The sequence below is a fragment of the Anguilla anguilla genome, chromosome 4 (genome assembly GCF_013347855.1).
Source record: "Anguilla anguilla isolate fAngAng1 chromosome 4, fAngAng1.pri, whole genome shotgun sequence".
Classification (NCBI taxonomy): domain Eukaryota; kingdom Metazoa; phylum Chordata; class Actinopteri; order Anguilliformes; family Anguillidae; genus Anguilla; species Anguilla anguilla.
The window spans coordinates 38694906-38720786 of NC_049204.1; the positions used below are offsets into that span (position 1 = coordinate 38694906).

The 25881-nt window shown below is 42.3% G+C and overlaps 1 protein-coding gene across 1 annotated transcript in view; it reads left to right on the plus strand.

Moving 5' to 3' along the window:
* Window positions 1-25881, plus strand: part of dpp6a (dipeptidyl-peptidase 6a) — a 269988-nt gene that overhangs the window by 4749 nt on the left and 239358 nt on the right. The window lies entirely within an intron of this gene.

A 25881-nucleotide genomic window follows, 5' to 3' on the forward strand; every position in this document is an offset into this window, starting at 1 on the left:
ATGTAAATGCTATGTATAATGTTGTGTAAGTCGCTCTGGATAAGAGCGTCTGCTAAATGGCTGTAATGTAATGTAATGCCACATGGTTTGCAATAGGAAAGGGATGAAAGTGATGGGCTGCATTTAAACAGGGACAGGGACTGAATCACATTCCCTGTCACATCTCAAACATTACTGTGCACACACAATCACACTCAATCACACACACGCACATGTGTATATATATATATATACATATAATTGCAATTGCATCATGCAGTACACCTGTATGGAAGCATCTGCATTCATTATGTTACTCCACTCATTTATTCATTCAGGTTTTTCCTTTAACACACACACACACATATATATATATATATATATATACTGTATATATATACTCCACTCATTTATTCTTGTTTTTCCTTTAAAGGAAAGCTTTGTTACAATTTCTTGTGGGGAATAACCTTGCCACAATATGTTTACTTGGACAAGCAAATCTAAGTCTAGCACTTCTAGTTTACACAGCAGGCCAATGGTATTAGGCTACCTGTGGTTTTGAAAAAACTTAAGGTAGATACAATTTCATTCAATTTAATTACCCCTCTATTGTTTCCTTAGTGGAAGTAGAAAAGAGCCTTCAGGATCTTGCCTTGATTCTAGGGTTTTTTTGCCTTTGAAATCTGTTTTTGGAATTTGTCAGCATAAGGACCAGAGTTGTGCCAGTATAAGTCAAGGAAACCATTATGAAGCTGAATAATAAATAAAAAACAGCCAGAGACGTAGGACAAACCTTAGTCTTACCAGAATTAACCATTTGGAACATCATTAAGAAGAAAGGGAGCGCTGGTGAGCTCAGCAATTGCAAAGGGTGTGGCAGAATATGGAAGATCTCTACAGTTACGGGGGGAAGAATTCTCCCCATAATGAAGAAATACCTGTCTGACAGATCAAAAACACTCTTCAGGAGGCAGATGTGGATGTCAGTGACTACTGTCTGCAGATGACTTTGCAAACAGAACTATACTGTGAGATGCAAACCACTAGTTTGCCACAAAAAAAAACTGAATGGCCAGGTTATAGTTTTCTAAGCAGTATCTAAAAGAGCCTGCAGAGGTTTTGAAAAAGGTCTTGTGGACAGATGAGACCAAGATTAACTTGTATCAGAGTGATGGCAAAGTGCCTAGGCCAAAAGGAACTGCCCAAGATTCAAAACACCCCCCCCTCATCTGTGAAACATTGTGGTGGGGATGCTACTGATTGGGCATGTATGCCACAGGTACTGGCTCACTTGCTTTAATTGATAATGTAACTGTTGATAGCAGCAGCAGAATTAATTCTGAATTGTAAAGAAAAGCATCTTATCTGCTCAAGTTCAAGCAACTGCCTCCAAACTCATTAGACAGCACTTCATCTTACAGCAAATGAATGATCCCAAACATACTGCTAAAGCAACAAAAGAGTTTTTCAAAGTCAAAAACTTGAAAATTCATGACTGGCTAAGTCATGCACCCGGCACAAATGCACATGCGTTTCATATGCTGGAGAGAAAACTTAAGGCAACTAGCCCCTGAAACTATGTAGCTAGGGAACTAGAAGCTGAAAATAGCTACAGTGCAGTCCTGGCAGAGCATCACCAGAGAAAATATTGAGCATTTAGTGATGTCTATAGATCAAACTTCAAGCAATCATTGCTTGTGAAGGAAATGCAACAGTGCTAAACATTACTTTCATTTACATAACATTAATATGTCCCAAACATTATGGTGCCTTGAAATGGAGTGACTACATATAAAAAATGCTGTAATTTTGACATTGACACTAATGTGTTTTAAAATACCCTGTAGTAAAAGCTGAGAATATGCACTTTAAATACAAATGAATTGTTTGATTACAAATCTTAAATTGTGGAGTACAAATCATGGAAAAATATATATTTGTCCCAGACATTATCGAGCTCCCTATATATATATATATATATATATATACACACACACACACATATGGTGTGTGTGTATACGTGTGTGTGTGTGTGTGCAAGCGTCTGCCTGTGTATGTGTATATGCATGCGTGTGTGTGTGTCTCATACATCTTAAGTCTTTGTGTTTCATTCTTAAAATAATGTCAGTGCAGATTTTTGTCTTCATGTTTGAATGTGCTGAGTGAGCCCCACAATGTGAAAACTGTGACTTGTGGAGCAAATCATTCCCTCTCCGTGGAGTCCGCACAGATATCCACCTTCATTTTTAGCACCTTCCTTTAATAGTTACAGCATCGTCATTGGTTTGCAGTAATTGCCCAGGAACAACATGCCCTGAAATGTGCTATTAGTCCATATATTGATTAAGTAATTAAACCTCAATCTGCATACTAATATGGATATTGGATTTTCATCATTCAGTTCAAATAGACAAAACCCCCTCAACTCATTATCATTCAAAAATGAGCCCATTATTTTTACTGATTTTAGAATGTGTGACAGTAGGTTGTACACAAATTCAGTTGGACATGAAGCTGCTGACATGAACAACTCCCATCTTCCCACCCCAAAAAAAAAGAAAAAACAGAAAGGGCTGACCGCCAGCTATTAAAATTCAAGGTTTCTTTGCAATTACACAAAGCTCCGTTTGCCAGAACTACAGGAAAAAAAAGGTTTCAGCATGTGCCAAGTATTGATTGCAACCTCATTACTTCACCCAGCTTTTCTAGTGTATAGTTATCACTTAAACCTCAAACCACACTGTATGTAAATGAGTATTTATGTAAATTAGTATTGATTCTAAGGGCTCAGAGAAGACTGCTGTTGTTGAGGTGTCCAGCTTAATCTCCTCAGTCCATCTTAAACATGTCCATCTTAAGCATGCAATTATCAGCCTCAGGTTTTACAACACATGATGATGTAAAAACTCAGAGAATATCTGTGTGGAACCACACATAAACTAGAAACTAAAATAATCACAGAACTGTACAGAATTATGATTATTATTGTTGTTGTTGTTTTGTTATTATTATTATTATTATTATTATTATTATTATTAAGAAGAAGAAGAAGAAGAAGAAGAAAGAATCATCATCATCACTATCATAGTCATCATAATCTTAAGAAACTGAGAGATTACCCCTTACTATTTGCGATATTTGCGGGGCCTTTTATTCTCTCTGTTTATGCAGATCTGGGGCCAAAGGAGAATAAGTGTATGGATGAGAACTGACCCATTCAGCCCAGCTGCAGTGAAATGTGGCAGAGTTTTGAGGTGCTGCAATCCAAGGCAAAAGCTGTTTCTTTTAAAAAAACAGCCTACTGCTGCCAACAAACCAACTTGTCATTGTCGTCATATAATGACTTAAACAGCCTCTTTCTGGTGTAGGGCTGGCCATAGACTGGCTTGCTTTGGCCAGAATATTATTCACAGCAATGTTAGGCCTAATTGCATGCAATTCATGTGAACTGAATTAAAGGCTAATCAGGAGCAGTCTATGTGAGGTCACTTGCTCTCGGCATTTAAACGTGATGGATGTACAGTATAAACAGTGAGGGGTGGGGAGGCATAAAGGGAAATGTGGGGATGGAGGGGTGGGGCTATGTGGTCATGTATGAATGTACCCTATTAGCTGGGAAACATGATTGACTAAGCCTCAACCTCCAGGACTTTTGTCCCTCATGCTGATGAAATGCATGTATAGCATCAGCATGCCATTAAGTGCCATGCACCACATTCTTTTTCCATTTAACATAGGCTACTGTAACAAACAGCATTTCGTCTGATAAGCAGCCTCTATCCTCTAATAAAAACTGTGCTAAATACCGCCAAAGCCATAGCCTGATTTGTTTCCAGAGGCCAGATTCAGGGAGCACTTGGAGACCACTCTCTGAACTAGTAATACTGCATGTCTAATTCAGGTCATCTTTAAAGTAGCTGATTCTTTTCATGCAGTTTTAACAATGGGGCTTGGGATGCAATACTTTTGTGACTTTACTGTCAGTCACGTAATTGGTTAGAAAACCTTATTGGAATGTGGGAGCAACCAAACTTTAGTAAGTTTGGTTACTCTTGAAAATGTTGCCTGAAAATCCAACTACTGGGCCTAGCCTACGGTCCTGGCGAGCAATTTGTAAGCCACTTGTGAAGCCGCAGTCTTGTTTTCTGTGCTGTCCTGGTTTCATTTGCTGTTAGTCGACCTTAAGCTTCAGTTCAGCCATTGCTGACAATAATTTTACTCGCTAATTTTTAGAAATTCTTGAAAAGAGGGAACCGCTTTTGTCTTCCAAAAGGGAACATTTATTGGATGCTAAAGATTGCAAGAGGTTCGTCATCTCATTTATCTCCATCGCGTGTGAGTCAGGCTCAGATCCTCAGCCGATTCAGAGAAGACTGATGTTGGAGCACAGCTTGTTTGCAAGTGCTGGCAGAAACCAGCCGTGTTTCTCAGCCTGTTAGGCTGTTATTTTGCTGCCTATTTTTCATCACTCTTTTCCCAGTTCTTTGTTTTAAAAAAATCCACTGGGACTTCTGTTGCATTCAGGGATGATTGACACCAAATGGAGGCTAATTGTGTGAGTCATAGAGTTCTCTCAACTCCTTGAAGTCAGTGCAAGGTTCTACAAAATGTTGAGGTCATGACATTGTCTGATGCTAAGCCAAAGGAACCACACAATAGAAGAGATTAATCGAGCAGCAGTGAGAAGTAGAGGCAGTGGAAGGATGATGGACTCATGAGAACACAATGAGGTGAGCTGGGCCGTTCTCTCTGTGATTACTATCATGGCAGTAATTATGATTATGAAAATGATGATGCCTGCCGGGCTTACCATGAGGAGAGTAATTATCACTATGACTTCCTTTATGGTAATGATGATGATGAATTATTATTATTATTATTATTATTATTATTATTATTATTATTAATGGTAGTAGTAGATTAGTTGTAGTTTTACTATTAGTATTGGTATAAACTTAAAGATTATGCATTGGCTGGAAATCAATGAACATTTATCCTTTCTTCTATGATTTAAATGAAGATCAAATAGTTTTTCTTAACAAATATAACTGAGCAACCTAGCTTTGATGAATATGGAGTTTGCAAACCTGTATTTGTGAAGAAAAGAGAAAATACCCGCATTTAATCAGAAACATTGATTCAATCCACACCCATCCTTTATATGGTGTGGAATTTGAATGTGAAGTGAAATATTTGAGAGTCAACACTCAGCTTTAATGCTTTGACCGTACTTAAGCTCAACCTGCTGAATGAGATTACAGCCATCTGTTCACACATACATTAAAACCTCATTCACATGCAAGCTAGATATTCTTACTAACCATAACTGCGCATATTCATATCTTGCCACCTTGTGCATGTGACCCAATACATTACTACAATGGGGCTTAAGTTCTCATTTACATCAATATAGCACGAGGTCAATACAGTATTTGAATAATATATAAGCGAGCACGGGTAATATAATGCAATATAATGGTGCAAAGCAGACAAGGACATACAGGTGTTGCTATGGGAAGGGCCAGCTGTGGATGCTGAAAACAAGTGCAGGCTTTAGGTTAGAGTAAGTTTGCCCTCTGCTGGAAGAAGACCAGCAACTAAGCCCTTTTAAAGAGCTTCACATAGATCTCTCTGCTTGTCCTGATGCCTGGATCAATACTGTATTATCCTTGAGATAATTTCCATCCATCCCACATAAACATGAACTGTAATGAAAATAACAGCATTTTTAAAAAGCATAGGGGCATATAAAAGTATGATGATGAGTTGAATGTAATATTCCACTTAATTATGTCTTGCATTCTTACTGACCCTCTGTACTGAACTGCACACATAGAACAAAGATTAACATTGACTGAATCCTGTCCAATAAGGAAAATTGCTTACTTTGAAAGTGGTTATAGGCTGAGGCATGTCAGAATGTTTTTGTGGTTGCTGATCGGCTGTAATGTATGCTGGCAAAGTGATCATCTCATTTAGCTGGCAAAGCCTATAAATGATGATCAAAAGAGTTTTAATGAATTACAGATGAATAATGCCAAAGTACTGTATGAATGCAGAGCAGACATTCAAATAATTTTTAAAAATTGGTAATTATGCATTACTAATGACTTAATTCAGACTTTAAAGCAAAAAAATATGTAATTGATATATAATAATTAAGAAACATGAATTATCAATAATAAAGTAAATCATGTCATGGTGTGTTTATGCAATACCTGGTGGGGTATGTAAAAATACTGTTTATACACTGTTAATTCACTGTGATAATAATTTAGTTTTTTAAACATTTTTTTTTTTACATTTAATTAAACAATATTGTATGTCCTCAAAACTGTTACCAGTGAACTAGAAATACTTTGTTTAGTATTGCTTAGCGTAAACACAAACACACCATTCTGGAGATAACCTGTTCCATGCTCAAGAACAAAAACCCAACATGAATACACAAAACAACTGTAACATATCCAGCAGGCATTTGTTTTGTTCATACACAACACATAAAAAGCCATAGACAGTATCTGTAAGACAAAATGAAAAGTATCAAATAAATGCCCAAGACCTCCCCCCCCCCCCCATAAATAAATAAATAAATAGTAAATTGCTGTGATACTCAAAGTAAATACACAATGAAGAAAGTAAATATAGTTAGTTAAGACAGAAAATATGATACATACACTGTAGTCAGAATATTACAATAAAGACAGAAAACTTCTGTAAATGCAGAGAAAAGGCTGTGCATTACAGTAAATATAAAGTCAAGACTATAAATTACAGTAAATACAGAGTAAGGCCGGTAAATTAAGGAAATCTACTGTAAAGAAAGCACATTTCTGCAAATGCACAGAAAGAACTGTACATTACAGTAAATATTTGATAAAGAAAGTACATTGCAGTGAATACAAGTAAAATACTGTAAATACTGTATATTTCAGCAAATATACAATAAAAATAAGTAAATAGTAAATTACAGAAAATAAATAGTAAAGACAGTAAGTTACAGCGAATACACAGTAAATACAGTAAATTATAAATTACAGTAGATACACAGCTAGAAAGTAAATTACAGTTAATACATTTTAAAGAAAGTAATTTACTGTATCAACTGTAAATACACAGTTGATTAAAAACAAATCTGTGTGCATCTTGCCTCTAATTCTTTGACAGAACACAGGCTTCCAGCAACATCCCAAGTGATGTTTTCCGGGTTAAGCAATGCAGGTGGGGAGCGCAATCATATACCTTCTGACGGCATGCTGAAAAAAAACACTGGGACTGAGGAAAAGAGAGTATGGATGACCAATCACAGATCAGTGCAGTATGATGGAAGCATACATTGCCCCAAGTAACAAATGTACACTTTGCTCTGGCCTCCCTGTCTCTCTCACAGCAGGCAGGTGAGTGGTGTTGTAGAATTGTGATGTGGCACATCCCACTGCCATAAGCACAGCACAGCTATAAGCACACATCATGGAGCCCTGAGCCCTCATCACAGAGGAACAACCCCCACATGCCATACCCCACAGCCATGACCCTGCAGCTCCATAAAGCAGTGCTGACACGGCCTCTCCCACTATGTACACTCATCAGATTAGGAAAGGTGGGAGCGGAGGCAGCAAGAGATGGATGGACTGTCTCCTGTAAAACTCATTTCCCACTGCTGCCCTGTCTTATCTTCTCAAGGTTTTTCCTGTGCTGTGGAGTTCAGTTCATAACCTGACCAGAGTCATTTATAAAGAAACAAAACTCTGCCGTGGTTTTGACTTTGGTGGGCTGATAGGACTCCACTGAGGTGTGGCACGTCTGTGTGACAGACAGTCCCATCTTCATATATGGAGCGGGGTTTTTTATTGGCTACAGAGTCGCCGGGGTATGACTCACGGCAGACCTTAACACTTGTTCTGTGCCTCTGGCTAATACAAGCCGTGATTTACTGCAGAAATCGTATGGTTGTGCTTGTACATGAATGACCAGCCCGTGCCACTTTATGATCACGAATTTCTTTTGCACATTTTTATTGATGGCAAGCAGGATTGCTTTAATCAAAGGGTCGTGTAAATCACACATGCATGTGTGTATTCGGGCACCCACTCTTACACACACACATAAATATGCTCAAACACTAACAAACGTGTCTTCCTACAAACCAATCTTTACATTGACATTCACAGAAATTAAGAAAATATACCAACAGTAAGCTTGATTATTTTAATCAAGACATGTATATCAGTCTTGCGTGCAGACTCCCACTCTCTATCTCTTTATATCACTTTCTCTCTCCCTCACTCCCTCACACACCCACACACACACACACACGTATGCATTCCCGAACATACCAAAAAACAATCTTCATTCACAAATGAAAAGAATTTTGGGCAGGATCACAAAAACACAAACAGTTTCTAGAGTATCCATGTCTATATTTGAAGGTCATGAAGTAATAGAATTGCTGAGGATGCATAATTTATTCATATTTTGGCTGTTTTCTTCTATCATTGTTTATTAATTTGTTACATTTATTTATGAAATATATTTTGAATATTTGCTTGCGAAGCAATTGAATTGATAACAATGCAAAAGTACTGTGGCAAAAGACCTATTTCTAGAGTTGACTAGGTTCTTATAAATAATGAAAATACAGCAATAGCACTTGTTCTGTAAACAGAGAGAGAATGCACCTGTGGTTATAAATCACTGGACATATTTTATTGATGGATGGTTAGCTGGACTGTAGTCAAAACACAATAGGAATCTACCATCACCACTGGCAGCAGCTTACACCATTAACATCGATACAATAATAAAACTGTTAAGTGTTTGCTTTCCATGATGCCATTAAAGATCCAAACAGGGGAGGGGAAATGTAGGACTGTGGACCTACACTTCTTATAGGAATAACTGAGACCTTCGGGTTGTTCTCACTCATATGTACAGCTGGGTCTCCTCATTCCAAGGGTGACTGTGTCATTTTACCATCTAGATCTTAATTCAACAATCATTTATGATTGATTAGTGTCCAACTTTTAAAATGCTAATCTTTAACCTGAAGTGGTGGGATCAAAAGAAATAGTTCTTCATAAAAAATATTGCATTTGCACAATCACTATAATATACCTTCTTTGTAATTGACAGTTAGCCATGATTTGATTGATGGCATTCTCACCGATTGCCATGGGACCTGTTACATATCCAGTCTTAGGGTCTGCTTTAGCTGTCCTCTTTTTGTGTATGTGTTTGTGTTTTCATTGGAGGAGACACATCTGTTTGTGTCCCTGCTTCTCTCTTTTCTTTCCAGTGCAAGTTGTAATTGGAGGGGTCTTTCTTAAGCCCATTTGAAAATGATGGGTCTGTTGTGCACTGCAGTGCTACTCCATTGGTGATATGCTAATCTCTTTATATTTTTTGTGTGTGTGTCTGTGAGTGTGTTGTCTGTGTGTGCCATAGTGCACCTGCTTTCTTATATGTGTGCATATGCACATTGAATACAATTTGATATATATATATATATATATTTTTTTTTTTACTAATCCATTTTTCATTTCTTTGTTCTTTTGAAGCTTTCAAATTCATCATAGTTTACATCGACAAGGAAAACCAGTATTGCTGAAATTAAGTTTTTCATAATTTTTTTATAAACAGCTGTCTGTAATTTGAACTATTTGCACAGCCTATGCATTAGCACAGTGCGTGCTGGGACTTTAATTTCCGGTATGAAAAAAAATCTCCATTACATTACAAACAAATCTGATGGATGGCACATCTGTTGCCGCAGAAACCGCTTTGGGAATGCAACGTGTTGCATGTCTCTCTCTCTCTCTGGCAAATGATAGGATGCCTATTTAGTCTTACAAATGGCTGCCTGTGATAATAATAATCACAATAATCATTTTTAACCTTAAGGCAGGGGATACTGAATCTTCACTGACTATGCCCATTACATACAATATCCTACTTTGTATCCTGTAATGCTTTTGTTTCTATTTATGTGAATCCATGCATTAAGAAGAGAGCTGTTTCAAAAAATACAAAAATCAGGTACATGGCATACTGCTGGAAAGCAAGTAATGCTGAGAATATGCACTAATGGCCTCACCATTTGTAAGTGACATTTCTGCGGTATTCTGCCTCACCAGTAGACATTAGCATGCGGTTGACATTCACCTCCACACCCATGTAGCATTCTCTCTTATTTTTTCTCTCCATTTTTTATGACAACTTTTTTACTTCTTTTTTTAATGTGAATTTACTGACATTTACTGCAGTCATACAGCAGCTTATCTGGAGTAATAAACCTTTACGTTTCCACCTGCTCGTTGGCCAGAGTCAGCGAGCCTAGCAGGTAGCAGGAAGCACTCTCATGTACAAGATTACAAAGTTTCTATGGTTACAGTAGGAGCAATCAGGCATACGCCTCCACCCTCTCAGCTGATGTTCTGGTGGGGCTCAGATGTCAGTGGGGTTAGCAGATATGAAGCGTAGGTTTGGAAAGGGCTCCTGTGTCACGCTGGAGTGTGGGTCAAAGTGGCGGGGGTGGCACGTTTTGAAAATAGCCACTGTGTCTGGGAAGCCTGGGGAGAGGGGGATCAGCTTCCACAAACAGAAAGCTCAGATTGGCTGTGCTTACAATGTCCCGCAAATCAGAACAAACTGAATTATGAAGCAAACCAGAAACCTCTATTGGGAATGCTGGGACAATGAAACCAGAACACTCGGGCCCTAAAACATGTCTACACACGATTATCACTTCACCATCAACCGAAAACCTGGTGGAAGATTAGAACTGCATTCAGGGTTAGATCTGACCTGAGACAGATGTTTACTGAAAAATGCATTTACTCCTATCAGTTATCAGGAAGTGACACTATTCATCTCTCAGTCAGATAAGCTACAAATGCTCTTGTGTGGCTGAAGAGGCTGCTGCTATAAATGTATTAACATGCAGATAATGCATGCCATAGCGCACATTGACTCACAAACTATGGAGTTTCAGGTTGATAAGGGAAATGTGTGGATCTCGAATGGGTGCTATTGCACCACAGTAATTCGTAAACTGAAGTAGAGCAAGCACATAAACCTCCCACTGGACCAAACTTAGCCTATCATAGTGTTACAGACTATTTCAAGGAACCGAGACACCAGCAGGCAATGTTCCCAATCTCCCGTCTACAATTGAGACCACAGTTACTGACTAATGAAACTTGTGAAACGTGCTGTTGTGTAGGAACTGTGTTGCGTCTGACAAATAAATGTAATGTAATGCTGTAGATAATCATATAAATGATCATATTTTTCCCTTGTTTGTTACGGAATTGATCTCTCTTTTTTTGAGTCCTGTTGAACAAATGGGACACTTAAGTCATGCGCATGAAAGTTAAGTTCTCTCCCTGAAACAGGTTAAAAACCAGCGGACCGTTAAGACCACAAAGAGTTTAGCACTTTGGCTATTTATATCATAATTTGGCTTGGCGTCTGCTACAATAACATGAATGCTAAAGTCCACTTGTAACCAGGGTGGGTTGCCATGGCACATTTAAGATCGCTGTCCATGTGGAGACTGGTTTACTGCCACATGAAGGCCCCAAGCTAAAAATAAAAAACAGTGGTTTTGTGTTCCTGACTGCAGTAGCCTCATGTGCTGTGTAATGGACTTACAAGAACATGGAGCTGTATAAAACTGCAGCTAGGGTCTTTTTGCAGGAAAAAGAGGACCCAAGAGGAACAGGAAACTTTAATGGTGAACACAATTGATGGTGAAGTTATTGATTTAGTTGAAGACATTTTGATTTGGCTTTACAAGGCCAGTGCACCAACTAGAAAGGGTCATGGTCGTATTGGATGAATGCTGTTGGAAGTTGAACAAAGGTCAAATTGTGTTTTGTGAACTTCACTGTAGGTATAAGCAGAGTTACTGTGTCGTATGATCGCATTTTATGGTTGCTGAGTGCTTTTCAAGTGCTCTTTAGTGCACATGCCTCTTAAAAAATCAATAAACTCATAAAGGTTGCTCATTTTTTTTTGGTTTTTCATTTATTTTTTAACACCTTTCATTTTTTCCATGTCCGTTTATATTCTCATGGGGTATTGCTCCTATTAATAATCTTGAGGATACATTCCAGAATCAATTTCTCGCATATTTCATTAAGCCTAAGCAGACTTGATTTTGGGTTTTGCCTTGAAATGTTTGTGTACCTTGTTCACTTGTTAATCTACACTCCCAGAATACTATTCACTGGTAAAGTGAACATGCCCTCACAGAGAGACCCTAAATTAAAATTGGGTTGAACAGTTTGTTGCAGTAAAGGGTTTCTTTACTAAATACATGGCAAGTGGAAGAGGTCCATTTACACCATTTTCTAAAAGGTTTTTCACCTGTAATACCTTCAATCCTGTCTCTTTTGTGACAATCGATCTTGTTTCCACTGCCAATCTAACTCGTGTCTGAAACATGTTGATGTAGATCAACAGTTTATTATGTAATGTTAAAATGCAGGTGTTTGCAGTGTGATCTATTCTGAATTATGCAAATGGGTATGGTGGATATAAGAAAGACTTAAAATCAGTGCAGGTAATATGCTAAACAGCATGATTGAGAAAATCAGTTTCTCTGATGGACCATGGGGAGTAAAAGGGATGTCTGGTTAGCTCTGCATGTTTGATAAACAAAGCTCTTTGCATGCCCTGAAAAACATAGGCCAATTGCGATATTACGAGAAAGTATGCTGAACTATTCACAATAAAGCACTCATGAATTTGATCACTGGGGGACTCCTTAAACCCCTTAAAAAGGAAAACATCTTGGATCTAATATGCTGATGTGCTTATGGATGCACTGAAATTCAGTAACACATCAGTATCAATGTTCTTCCTTCAATGGCTCTGAACCAAACACTGAGGCTGCTACCGTGACAACGCTTGCCTGGGGCAAGATACTCGGCAACCATTTCCTTTCACTTTGAAAAGTAGACAGTGCTACAGAGGATTCGCTGGGGGAGAGAGAGACTTCTGTGACAGCGCTTGGGGAGAACACACACAAAATCTATTAAATGTAGCCGATAGGAACGCACCTCTTCATATGTAAACATGACTGGAATTTAAACACTAACTAGCTTTAAATCCACTAGTGCTCTTTACATTGACAAAATGCCTATGTACATGTCTAAAAAGAGGGCCTGCTGGCTTGGAATGGGGGTGAGGAACCAGGTAGCATTTAAAGGTACCGCAAAGGTAAATGCCACTGAATAGGATGCAGTCACATGGAAATGGGGGTTAGCTGCAGGCAGGTGATGTTTACTGAAGTCTGAGTGGACACAGTTGCACAGTCACACTAAAATAAAACAGGTTAGCACAGTCAAAGGTGTTTTAAGGACACTCATTGCAAATGAGACTTTAATGGTAGCCTAACTTTTTTGCCTCTTATTTCAAGCTCAAGTATCACATGCGATCAAATATCATGCGAGTCTGGGAGGTTTATTGTGACCACCATGACTATGTTACAACCCATATTTAATTACTTTATGCCCAAAAGTAACTTATTGAATTAAAATTCATTAACTTGTATCACTTAACCTGAATTGGTAAATTGATATAAAGTGTTTTGAAGCATATTTAATGTCATTAGACTGCATCATAATACCTAAAATAGGCACATAAACATGCTTCTTGACTTATGATGACAACAAGCATCATATATTACTTTCAATGGCAACGTATGACATGGTTTGTAAGCAGTACGTAAATATTTCCAATTGTTCTGACATGATCATGTAGACTAAAGCACTATAACAAGTTAGAATGTAACTGACACTGTAATTCTGTGTATGAATACAGTTCAGGTGCCCATAAAACTACAGAGCTGAACAACATTTCATTCATTAATAATCAGCCAGCTTCTGGAGGCAGACCAGACATGCCACAACTTTTTTTAAAAATTTGTTTTTAAAATCACCTGCAGTCAGTAGAAGCACCAGTGGTTCTCCATGGACAACAGGGGTGTAATTACTATCCCAAAACAGGTTTCCCCATATGCTTCGTCCGTCGCTCGGCCCTCTCCTCCCTCTCTATTTCTTGGAGCAAAGCCGTAAAATGGTGGCCCTCTTGAGTGTCGTGTCTGCAGGTAGATGAAGGAAAGAAGAGAAGCTTTATTGGCTTTCTCTGGAGCCTTTCCCCTCTCTGCCCTGATTTCCATTCTGCCAAGCAACAGCATGGCCCTCCAGGACGGCAGGGGCAGCTGTCTCACATCCCAGAAACCCTCACCCTCCTGTCACAGAACTCGATTAGCATATCTCGCATATACTGGAGTGCCTAAGACAATGGCAAAGAAACTCACTTACAAGTAGAGTATGAGCACTCGCAGTGATATGAAAAAGGACACCCTTTTTCAGTTCAGTTCTTACATATGAGGACATACAGTAACTAATCTGAATCTAGGCCTCACATCCTAACAATAGATAAATCTGACCTCATGTGGCAAATAATACATAGCAGATTCTAATTTGCCATTATTTATTCAACTAATAGTAACCCAATGTGCAGAACCCTTCGATGAAAAATTAAGTGCACCTCATGATTTATTAGCTTGTAGAATTTATTTAGCAGCAATAACCTTCAGTAATAGTTTTCTGTATTAGTTCATCGGTGTCTTACATCACATCAAAGGAATTCTGGCCCTTCCTTTCAAAACTGCTTCAGTTCATTGATGTATGAGGGCATTATTTCAAGTCCCACCACAACAACCCAGTGGGGTTGTGATCCAGACTTTGAGTTAGTCATTTCAAAACCCAGATTTTTTTCATTTTCAGCCATTCAGTCATAGTTTTACTGGTGTGCTTAGGATCATTGTCCTGTTGTATAATCCATTTTTATCCAAGCTTTAGCTGCTGAACACATGGTCTCACATTGTACTCTGGAATATGCTGGCGTACAGCGGAATTCACGGTGAACTCAATGATTGTGAAGCGTCCAGGTCATGTAGCAGCAAAACACCCTCAATTCATCATCCCTCCAGCACCATATTTGGCATGAGGTTCCTATGGTGATATTCAGTGTTTGGTTTTCATCAAACATGGTGTTGGGCCAAACAACTCTGCTTTGTGTGATGTTCTGTGTAAGGACCCACACGCAGACCAGGGAAATCCAAGAAAACGTCGTCTTTAATCAGTGCGAAGTTCGTAGCCAGGTGATCAGAGAGAGTGCGGTACAGAATCGAGTTTCCAAAAGAAAAGTAAAAAGACAGGCAAAAAGTCAAAAACCAGGAGATCAGAAAGAGCGAAGGTACAAAGGGGCAGGCAAAAGAGAAGTCAAAGAAAAGCGAAGGTCGAACCAGATCAAACAAAACCAAAAGGGGCAGGCAAACTCGAAGTCGGGCAAAGGGGTGTCGCAAGAATCTCAATAAACAAAGGCTTACAAATAATCGGCACAATGAATATGATCAACGTTCTGACAGGGACATGGTGGAAAAGACTGACATTTATACACTGGGGAAGATAACAATCAAGGAGGGGTTACGTGAGTGAGGGCGGAGTAACAAACAACATCCAGGTGAAGAACATTAGGATAACTAATTAAATGACAGGGGACTGACAAAACGCGGACTGGAATCACATAGACAACAATGATAACAGACGGCCTGGGTTTAGCAGGTAAAACACGTGCAGAGAGAGAGAGGTGCAGTTACAGCAAGAGACAGGTGCAGGCAATTGCAGAACTCAGCGTTAGAGCAGGCTAGAAAGAAAAGGGGCGGAGCTACAGCGCAGCATGGAAAAGGGGAGACTGGTTAATGTATTAGTATAGTGATCTAAACTATCAAAAACCCAAAACTAGTGTGTGTTAGTCCATTAGTAATATTCACATGTTAGTATATTAGCGAGGTTAGTACTTTACAATCTATAAGTTAGTAGGGATTAGTAGAAATTAGTAAAACTAGAAATCAGCAGGAAGAAAGTAAAGCGAGACTGGAAAGAAGGGGGGAAACCACGAAAACCCGGAACCACCCGAATAGTGAAATCACACAAGTACAGGGGAGTGAAGCAGCTCAGAGAACACAGACACAGAGACAGTACTGGGGAGACAAGTGACCGGGAAATACAGACTACAACAGTACCCCCCCCCCTAGGAAACGCCTCTTGGCGTTTTCACCGGTGGTACAGGGTGTTTGACATGAAAGTCCTTAACCATCTGCTTATCCAAAATGAAGCGAGAGGGGATCCAGCTTCTTTCCTCGGGGCCGTAGCCTTCCCAGTCCACCAGGTACTGAAGGCCGCAACCCCGACGACGAACATCCAACAGTTTGTTCACGGTGTAGGCATCACCACCATCAATGAGTCGGGGGGGAGGGGGGGGCTCAGGGGCAGGGCAGAGGGGATGGGTAACAACGGGTTTTAAGCGGGAAACATGAAAAGTGGGGTGAATTCTGCGCATGGTGGAGGGTAACTTTAATATAACAGCAGTGGGGCTGAGGATTTTAACAATAGGGAAGGGGCCAATAAAACGAGGAGCTAACTTCTGGGACTCAACACGTAGGGGAATGTCTCTGGTGGTGAGCCAAACACGCTGTCCAACTCTGTAGGAGGGGGCTTTAGAGCGGCGGCGATCGGCCGTCACCTTCATCCTGGCGCTGGCGCGAAGCAAGTTGAGGCGAGCAGTCTTCCATGTTCTCCTGCAGCGCCGGATGAAGGCTTCAGCTGAGGGGACCCCCACCTCCTCCTCCTGACTAGGGAATAGAGGCGGCTGGTACCCTAGGCAGCACTCGAACGGAGAAAGTTTGGAAGCGGAGGTGTGTGAGTTAATGGCATACTCTGCCCAGGGTAGTTGATAAGACCATGAGGTGGGGTTCTTGGAGCAGAGGCATCTAAGGACAGTTTCGATCACTTGATTGGCCCGCTCGGTCTGGCCATTGGTCTGGGGGTGAAATCCTGAGGATAGGCTAATGGAGGAACCCAACAGTGAGCAGAAAGCTTTCCAGAAACATGCAGTGAACTGGGGGCCTCTATCGGAAACTATATTAGTGGGGATGCCGTGTAATCTAATAACGTGATGAATGAGTAAGTTGGCAGTTTCTTTGGCAGAGGGAAGCTTGGTGAGGGGAACGAAGTGAACAGCTTTAGAGAACCTATCAACTATGGTGAGGATAGTGGTGAAAGTGTTGGATGGGGGTAAGCCTGTGATGAAATCTAATGCTATGTGAGACCAGGGGCGGTGTGGGATGGGGAGGGGCTGTAACAGACCTGAGGGTGGGTGGTGAGAGGGTTTGTTCTGGGCACAGACCAAGCAGGCAGCCACAAAGTCCAAGATCTCTTGTTTCATGGAGGGCCACCAAAAACGTCTCTGAATAAATGTCCTGGTTCTGGTGGCCCCCGGGTGGCATGAGAGTTGCGAAGCGTGGCCCCAAAGGAGAACTTGAGAGCGGACTTGGGCAGGAACGTAGAGACGATCCGCTGGGCAATTACTTGGACCAGCCTCATCCTCCTGGGCCTTACGAACCATCTCCTCGATGTCCAAGTGAATGGCATTGATGAAACAGCTCCGCGGGAGGATGGTGTCAGGTGAAGGATCTTTGGTGGGTGGTTCAAACCGGCGGGAGAGGGCGTCAGGCTTGGTATTCTTTGACCCGGGGCGGTAAGCAAGGGTAAAGTCAAATCTGGAGAAGAATAGTGCCCATCGGGCCTGGCGAGAGTTGAGGCGTTTGGCTGTGTGAAGGTACTCCAGGTTCTTATGATCAGTCCACACCAGGAAAGGTGTTTGAGAGCCCTCAAGCCAATGGCGCCATTCTCCCAAAGCCATCCTCACCGCCAACAGCTCACGGTTCCCAATGTCATAGTTCTGTTCTGTGGGTGTCAGGCGGTGAGAGAAGTAGGCACAGGGATGGATCTTATTATCCCTGGAGGAACGCTGAGAGAGAACGGCTCCCACCCCAATGTTGGAGGCATCAACCTCTACGATGAACTGAGCCGCAGAGTCAGGATGAACAAGGATGGGTGCAGAGGTGAAGTGGTTTTTGAGGGCTCGGAAGGCTGTTTCAGCCTGGGCGTTCCACTGGAATCGGGTCTTAATGGATGTGAGGGCGGTGAGTGGGGCTGCCAGAGAACTGTAATTACGGATGAAACGGCGGTAAAAGTTGGCGAAGCCCAGGAAACGTTGCAGTTCCCGACGACAGTCTGGCTGAGGCCATTCCACAACCGCCCGGATCTTCTGGGGGTCCATCTGAATGCTGCCGGCGGAGATGATGTATCCCAGGAAGGAAGTGGTGTTGCAACTAAACTCACATTTCTCCGCCTTGACAAATAAGCGGTTCTCCAACAGTCTCTGGAGCACCTTGCGGACCTGGATGATATGTTCCTCCTTAGTTTTGGAAAAGATCAGGATGTCATCCAGGTATACAAAAACAAACTTATTTATCCAGTCCCTCAGAACATCATTCACCAGTGTCTGGAAAATAGCTGGTGCGTTTGTGAGCCCGAAGGGCATCACCAAATACTCCCAGTGTCCGGTAGGAGTGTTGAAGGCTGTCTTCCATTCATCGCCCTCTCGAATGCGCACCAGGTGATAGGCGTTGCGCAGGTCCAGCTTGGTGAATATGGTGGCTCCTTGCAGGAGTTCAAAGGCGGAAGCCATGAGGGGGAGTGGGTAACGGTTCTTGATCGTAATGTCATTGAGGGCTCGGTAGTCGACGCAAGGCCGGAGTGAGCCATCCTTCTTCCCCACAAAGAAGAATCCGGCCCCTGCTGGTGAGGATGAAGGACGGATGATGCCGGCAGTCAAGGACTCCTGGAGGTATTTATTCATAGCTTCCGTCTCCGGCCGAGACAGAGAGAACAATCGACCTCTGGTGGGAGTGGTGCCGGGCTTCAGGTCAATGGTGCAGTCGTAAGGGCGGTGAGGAGGCAGAGAGGTGGCTCGGGACTTGCTGAAGACCTCTTCAAGGTCCAGGTACTCGGGAGGAACCGCCGACAGGTCCGTCGGCTTCTCGGGAGGAGGTGACTCAGGAACAGAAGAATGGGCCTCTCGCAGACAAGATGCTAAACAGAATGGGCTCCAGCCCAAAATCTTGTGCGAGTTCCACTCCAAGGTGGGGTTGTGCTTCTCAAGCCAGGGATGCCCGAGAATGATGGGTGAGTGGGGAGATTCAATGATGTGGAGCCGAAGCTCCTCTTGATGGTTGCCGGAGAGCCGAACCTTGAGAGGAACGCTGGTGTGAGTAATATTCGCCAACCTTTGACCATTGAGCGAGTTGGCCACTAGGGGGCATGACATCTTCTCCAAGGGGATCCCCCATCTCTCGGCGGCCCCAGCGTCCAGGAAGTTCTCCTCGGCCCCGGAGTCGATGAGGGCGGTGGTCCCCTTGGTTCGTCCATCCCACTCAATGTTGACAGGCAGGCAAGTCCGGTGTTTGGAGGAGGATTCGGTTGGAACCATACCCACTAGTGCTTCTCGACACACTAGCGGGCGTTGTCTTTTTAGCGGGCAGGCTGCGACATAGTGGCCTGGTTTCCCACAGTAGAGGCATGACCTGGTGTGCATTCTTCTATCCCTCTCCTCCTTGGTCAGGCGAGCACGGTTGACTTGCATCGGCTCCGGGTCCGACATCATGACTGGAGGAGGTTTGAGATTGGTAGAAGGTGCAGCAGTGGTTCTGGACCTCTCAGTGACTGCTCGGTTGTAGACCCCTTGACTGCGAGCCCGTTGGCGCTCTCGGATGCGTGAATCCACGCGGATAGCCAGGGCAATGAGATCGTTTAGGTCCTCGGGCAGGTCCCGGGTCAGCAGCTCGTCCTTCACGCTCTCAGACAGGCCATTGAGGAAGGTGTCGTACTGAGACTTCTCCTCCCAGCCACTGGCGGTAGCCAGAGTACGAAAGTCGATGGCGAAATCCGACACCGTCATTCCCCCTTGGCGCATGCGCAGGAGTTCTTGCGCCGCATCATGGCCGTGCTTGGAGCGGTCGAAGACCCGTTTCATCTCTTCTGCGAGCAGCGTGGAGGTCTGCACGCAGGGAAGCCCCTCCTCCCAGGCAGCCGTTCCCCACTTCCTAGCTCGCCCGGTGAGCTGCGTGATGATGTAGGCAACTCGGGCCTGCTCAGTGGGGAAGGTAGCTGGCTGTAGCTGGAAGATCAGCCGGCACTGGGTAAGGAATGGGCGGCAGCCACCAGGTTCTCCGTCGTACTTCTCCGGAGGAGGAAGGTCGGGCTCACGAGCACGTACAGGTGGGATGTCAGGCGTAGCGGGAGCCGCAGGTTGCTGGGGAGCGAAGCCAGGCGAGGAAGCCCGGAGTGCAGATATCAGCTCCGCCACGCAGGAGGTTAGGGTCTGCAGCTGGTGAGAGACCGACTCCAAGTGGGACTGGTGGCGTCCCAACATGGCTCCCTGCTGCCCAAGTACAAATTGTACCTGGGCAGGGTCCGCTGGGTCCATCCTTGTCAGAACGTACTGTGATGTTCTGTGTAAGGACCCACACGCAGACCAGGGAAATCCAAGAAAACGTCGTCTTTAATCAGTGCGAAGTTCGTAGCCAGGTGATCAGAGAGAGTGCGGTACAGAATCGAGTTTCCAAAAGAAAAGTAAAAAGACAGGCAAAAAGTCAAAAACCAGGAGATCAGAAAGAGCGAAGGTACAAAGGGGCAGGCAAAAGAGAAGTCAAAGAAAAGCGAAGGTCGAACCAGATCAAACAAAACCAAAAGGGGCAGGCAAACTCGAAGTCGGGCAAAGGGGTGTCGCAAGAATCTCAATAAACAAAGGCTTACAAATAATCGGCACAATGAATATGATCAACGTTCTGACAGGGACATGGTGGAAAAGACTGACATTTATACACTGGGGAAGATAACAATCAAGGAGGGGTTACGTGAGTGAGGGCGGAGTAACAAACAACATCCAGGTGAAGAACATTAGGATAACTAATTAAATGACAGGGGACTGACAAAACGCGGACTGGAATCACATAGACAACAATGATAACAGACGGCCTGGGTTTAGCAGGTAAAACACGTGCAGAGAGAGAGAGGTGCAGTTACAGCAAGAGACAGGTGCAGGCAATTGCAGAACTCAGCGTTAGAGCAGGCTAGAAAGAAAAGGGGCGGAGCTACAGCGCAGCATGGAAAAGGGGAGACTGGTTAATGTATTAGTATAGTGATCTAAACTATCAAAAACCCAAAACTAGTGTGTGTTAGTCCATTAGTAATATTCACATGTTAGTATATTAGCGAGGTTAGTACTTTACAATCTATAAGTTAGTAGGGATTAGTAGAAATTAGTAAAACTAGAAATCAGCAGGAAGAAAGTAAAGCGAGACTGGAAAGAAGGGGGGAAACCACGAAAACCCGGAACCACCCGAATAGTGAAATCACACAAGTACAGGGGAGTGAAGCAGCTCAGAGAACACAGACACAGAGACAGTACTGGGGAGACAAGTGACCGGGAAATACAGACTACAACAGCTTTGGTCTAATCTGTCCAGAAGACAGTGTTCCAGAAATGTTGTTGTTCATTCAGGTGCAATTTAGCAAACATTAGACTTGCTGCAATGTTCTTTTTGGAAAGGAAAGGATTTTGTCCTGGTTACCCTTCCATGAAGCCCATGCATATTCAGTCTTTTCCTTATGGTGCAGTCACAAACTCTAAAATTTAAACTCTAAAAGTTGACAAAGAACTATAGCTTCAGGGTTCTTCGCAAGTTTGTTGCACATCACATGGTCTCATATTGGGGTGAATTTGTAGGAAACACCAATCTGGTGTAGAATGGCAGCTGTCCTCAGTGTTTTTCATTTGTAAATGATCATGTTCATTGTGGAATAATGGATTTATATTGTTTGGTTTTGTAACCCTTCAAGAACCCTATCAGTAGCAACACTTGGTTCTCTGAGATCATCGTGCATATATTTTTTTTCTGGGCATGCTGTGTTAACAAAGACCTGAATGCACCAGACCAGGGACGTTATACTCCAATCCTGGAGGGCCACTGTGTTTGCTGGTTCCTGATGTGTTCCTGCACTTGAATGTTTAATTTCAGTCATTGATTGGGTAAAAAGTCTGCACATCTTATTTCCAGGGCCTAAATTGGCTGCTGATTAAAAAGGAAATCACAAAAACCAGCAGAGACTGCGGCCCTCCAAGACTGGAGTTTCAATGTGGTCTCATTTCGTCGTATGTTGACGCTTGGGCAGAAGCCCTCGGCATCACTATACAATGCAGAACAAGTCCTATGGCATGACTTCTGGAAAACCCTAGGTATCCCATAGACTTAAATAGAAACTCTCAGCATCTTTATGGTGAGACCAAGGGTAAACAGGATGGGGGAAAGTTATATCCTTTTAGTTTGTGAATCATTAAATGCAAATAAACAATGTTTCATTTTATGAAATTATTATGTTTATATTAGATTGTAATCCCAGTTATGCCAAGATCTGGCTAAAGTGTTCCCATTCACCCTTGACGTAGACATAACACATTTACATTTGGTTTCAACATAAAGACGCTGAGAGTTTCTGTTGAAGTCTACAGGGATACCTTGTGTGTCATGAAGTGACACCAAAGGATTTGAGGGCTTCTGCTGCAATATATGACAAGCCAAGCTGGGAATGAGACCAAGTTGGGAGTTTGAGACTCCTGCTTTATATGTGATTTACAGACATTTCCAAAATACAATCAATATTTATAGTGATAAATATTAAAGTATGGGTGCTGGTACTGATGAAAGCTGGCCAACTTTAATGCTACTCTTATCCCCCCAGTCATGTCAAAATATGGATGTCAGTAAAGCGCACAGTACCTGGTACATCCTTGAGTTATGGGTGGGATGAGCTAGGCACAACTTATTGCAGACTGGCATAAACGTGGATCTTTCATCACTATAAGATTAACCACATTTACTCCTCTTCTTTCCTGGTTCTGGTGCAGAGATCTGGTCACATTCCAGTCAATCAATCTGCCTTTATTTTGTATAGAATAACTTACCAACAGGTTATCACACCACCTCACATTGGATATTTGTATCATTTTTGTTTTATTTTCTAAGGGAATATTTTGACTCATTGTTGGAAGGGGCAGAGCTAATCCAAGCACAGTTATGTAACTTGTAACTTTCTAGATTTTTTTGCAAAAACTTCAGCAGTATGTACTGTAGCCTCTTCTGTGGGAGAGAAGGAAGCTACCTTCTGCTCCCTCAGAACTGCATTCAGACAAGGGGGAAAAAATGGAAATTCGTAACGTCTCTGAGGAGACAGAGCAGATGTGCAGCTCATGTAAACAGTCACTGTGTAATTGGGCTTTGTTCCATATTCTCCCAAGACCTGGCAATTAATTTGTGGCCCCTGTAGGGCACATGAGTCTCTGGTCTTAATCTCAAGAACCATATATTCTATTCTCCTTGTGTCCGTGAGGGTTTCCTCCAGGTAGTCCGGTTTCCTCCCACGGCCCAAAGACATGCAGGTAGGCTAATTGGAGACTCTAAATTGCCCATAGGTATGAGTGTGTGAGTGAATGGTGAGAGAATGGTGTGTGTGTCCTGCGATAGATTAGTGAAAGGGTGTATTCCTGCCTCTCACCCAATGTACTCTGAGGTAGGTTCCATCACCTCCTGCGACCCTAACCAGGAATAAGCTGGTAAAGATAATGAATGGGTGGATGAAAACTACACTAAAATGTGACATTCAATAACAATAAAATGTATAATATTTTAGAAAATATTTCACTAAAAAGTGTTTTGTCAAAAAAAATTAAATACTTAAGGTTATTAAATGGTCCCAGAGTGGGACCATATGTACTCTGTTAGAGTTAACACCGGACATTTTACCCTGTATGGTTGTACAAATGTTTTCCCTAATGAAATTGCAACAAACACCCCCCTGCAAAACTCCATTGTGTCAATAATTTAAATACGTACTGGTACCCCACCAATGGATTAAAAAATGCTTTCTCTGTAGTGATTAGCCCCACCACCAAATATATATATATATATATCTCCATCTTCCCCTCGTGTCTTAAGGCTATTGTCCTCCAGTCCTCTGTCTGTGGTGCAAGAATCCAGACACACAGGCAAGGCAGTACTCCAATACGTCAATATTTCAATTCTTCAGTACTTCAAGACTTCAATACTTCAATACATCAATTATTCAAGAATCCAATTGGAGGAGATATGTTTGGCCCACTGCCGCTTACCGCCCCAGGAGCAGGTGAGGAGAGAAGCCAGGTGAGCTGCCTCAGGTGTGCTGCAGCAGAGAGGAAAATTCCACAGCCTTGCACTCTGCTGTAGCTCTGTCCATGGTGCTGAACCTGTGGAATCTCACCTGGTCTGCACAGTGCTTTCCCTGGTCCCGAAATCCCCCAATAGGTAGTTGGGGAGGTAATGACCTCTTACTACTTGTCCTGGTGGTTGGACGGCGCCGATAGGGCCGGCCACCGTGGTGTTGCTGGTGTTTCTTCGTGGAGCACCGATAAGGGATCAGGGCGCCACAGTATATATATATATATATATATACATATATATATACACCGATCAGCCACAACATTAAAACCACCTGCCTAATATTGTGTAGGTCACCCGTGTGCCGCCAAAACAGCTCTGACCCGTCGAGTTTTTAAAATCATGTGGAAATAATTCACCCTCTAACAATATCTTAGCTTTTTATAGCCATGTAGCAACTAATAATGCAATAAACTACCAATAGTGTAATAACTCCCAATAATGTAATCCATTTCAATTTTTTTATGTAATAAAAACCAATAATTTAATAAGTAGTAGTAGTAGTAGTACTAGTAGTGTACAGGGTGGCTGGTTTGAGTATTTCAGAAACTGCTGATCTACTGGGATTTTCACGCATGACCATCTCTAGGGTTTACAGAGAATGGTCCGAAAAAGAGAAAATATCCAGTGAGCGGCAGTTCTCTGGGTGAAAATGCCTTGTTGATGGCAGAGGTCAGAGGAGAATGGCCAGACTGGTTCGAGCTGATAGAAAAGCAACAGTAACTCAAATAACCACTCAATACAACCGAGGTATACAGAAGAGCATCTCTGAATGCACAACACGTCAAACCTTGAAGCAGATGGGCTACAGCAGCAGAAGACCACACCAGGTGCTACTCCTGTCAGCTAAGAACAGGAAACTGAGGCTACAATCGGCACGGGCTCACCAAAATTGGACAACAGAAGATTTGAAAAACGTTGCCTGGTCTGATGAGTCTCGATTTCTACTGCAACATTAAGATAGTAGGGTCAGAATTTGACATAAACAACATAAAAGCATGGATCCATCCTGCCTTGTATCAAGGGTTCAGGCTGGTGCTGGTGATGTAATGGTGTGGGGGATATTTTCTTGGCATACTTTGGGCCCCTTAGCACCAATTGAGCATTGTTTAAATGCCACAACCTACCTGAGTAACGTTGCTGACCATGTCCATCCCTTTATGACCACAGTGTACCCATCTTCTAATGGCTACTTCCACAGGATAACACGCCATGTCACAAAGCTCAAATCATCTCAAACTGGTTTCTTGAACATGACAATGAGTTCACTGCACTCAAATAGCCTCCACAGTCATGGCCTCCACAGCCACCATATTTCAATCCAATAGAGCACCTTTGGGATGGGGTGGAACGGGAGATTCGCATCATAGATGTGCAGCCAACAAATCTGCAGCAACTGCGTGATGCTGTCATGTCAATATGGACCAAAATCTCTGAGGAATGTTTCCAGCACCTTGTTGAATCTATGCCACGAAGAATTAAGGCAGTTCTGAAGGCAAATGGGGGTCCAATCCGGTACTAGCAAGGTGTACCTAATAAAATGGCCGGTGAATGTATATATATATATATATATATATATATATATATAAAGTTACTTGGCATATAAGTACAATAACCAAGAAAATCATCAAATAAACCATGAAATATGCTAATTATAATACATACACCAT